The sequence below is a fragment of the Mandrillus leucophaeus genome, unplaced genomic scaffold (genome assembly GCF_000951045.1).
Source record: "Mandrillus leucophaeus isolate KB7577 unplaced genomic scaffold, Mleu.le_1.0 Scaffold276, whole genome shotgun sequence".
NCBI classification, from domain to species: domain Eukaryota; kingdom Metazoa; phylum Chordata; class Mammalia; order Primates; family Cercopithecidae; genus Mandrillus; species Mandrillus leucophaeus.
The window spans coordinates 3,890,437-3,891,957 of NW_012102876.1; the positions used below are offsets into that span (position 1 = coordinate 3,890,437).

At 39.8% G+C, this 1,521-nt stretch overlaps 1 pseudogene across 1 annotated transcript in view; it reads right to left on the minus strand.

Annotated features, from left to right (window-relative positions):
* The window catches only part of LOC105543141, a 4,413-nt pseudogene that overhangs the window by 785 nt on the left and 2,107 nt on the right, over positions 1-1,521 (minus strand). The window lies entirely within an intron of this gene.

Consider the following 1,521-nt stretch of genomic DNA (forward strand, 5'->3'; position numbering starts at 1 on the left):
GTTCGAGGCGCGGCCATGGCGGGCAGGAGGCTGCGCGCAGTGGCGGCCTCGGGTCCGAGACTTTTGAACTCCGCCCTCGAAATGAACTTTCTAAATTCACTGAGACCTGCCTGAAATTTTCGAGGTTCACAATCCTTAAGGTAACAGCTTAAGATTTTTCAGCCTTTCTCTTTTAATACATGAATTTAAAGTTACAGATTTATCTTTAAATCCCTATTCGGGGATTCAACTTCTTCCTGGGTTAGTCTTGGGAGAGTGTATGTGTCCAGCAATTTATCCATTTCTTCTAGATTTTCTAGTCTATTTGCACAGAGGTGTTTATAGTGTTTTCTGATGGTAGTTTGTATTTCTGTGGGATCAGAGGTGATATCCGCTTTATCGTTTTTTATTGTGTCTATTTGATTCTTCTCTCTTTTCTTTTTTATTAGTCTGGCTAGCAGTCTATTTTGTTAACCTTTTCAAAAAACCGGCTCCTGGATTCATTAATTTTTTTTTCTTTTTTTTTTTTTTTTTTGCCATGGAGTCTTGCTTTGTCGCAAGTCTGGAGTGCAGTGGTATGATCTCAGCTCACTGCAACCTCCGCCTCCCTGGTTCAAACCATTCTCCTGCCTCAGCATCCTGAGTAGCTGGGTCGACAGGCACATGCCACCACACCCAGCTAATTTTTATATTTTGAAGGGTTTTTCGTGTCTTTATCTCCTTCAGTTCTGCTCTGATCCTAGTTGTTTCTTGTCTTCTGTTAGCTTTTGAATGTGTTTGCTCTTGCTTCTCTAGTTCTTTTAATTGTGATGTTACGTTGTCGATTTTAGATCTTTCCCACTTTCTCCTGTGGGCATCTGGTGCTGTAAATTTCCCTCTAAACACTGCTGTAGCTGTGTCCCAGAGCTTCTGGCACATTGTGTCTTTGTTCTCATTGGTTTCAAGTAACTTATTTATTTCTGGCTTAATTTCGTTATCAGTAGTCAATCAGGAGCAGGTTGTTCAGTTTCCATGTAGTTGTGTGATTTTGAGTGAGTTTCTTAATCTTGAGTTCTAATTTGATTGCACTGTGGTCTGAAAGACTGCTTGTTATGATTTCCATTCTTTTGCATTTGCTGAGGAGTGTTTTACTTCCAGTTATGTGGTCAACTTTAGAATAAGTGCGATGTGGTGCTGAGAAGAATGTGTATTCTGTTGATTTGGGGTGGAGAGTACCGTAGCTGTCCATTAGGTCCACTTTGTCCAGAGTTGAGTTCAAGTCCTGAATATCCTTCTTAATTTTCTGTCTCGTTGATCTGTCTAATATTGACAGTGGGATTTTAAAGTCTCCCGCTGTTATTGTGTGATAGTCTAAGTCTCTTCATAGGTCTCTAAGAACTTGCTTTATGAATCTGGGTATTTCTGTATTGGGTGCATATATATTTAGAATAGTTAGCTCTTGTTGCATGATCCCTTTACCATTATGTAATGCCCTTCTTTGTCTTTTTTGATCTTTGTAGGTTTAAAGTCTATTTTATCAGAGACTAGGATTGCAACCCCTGT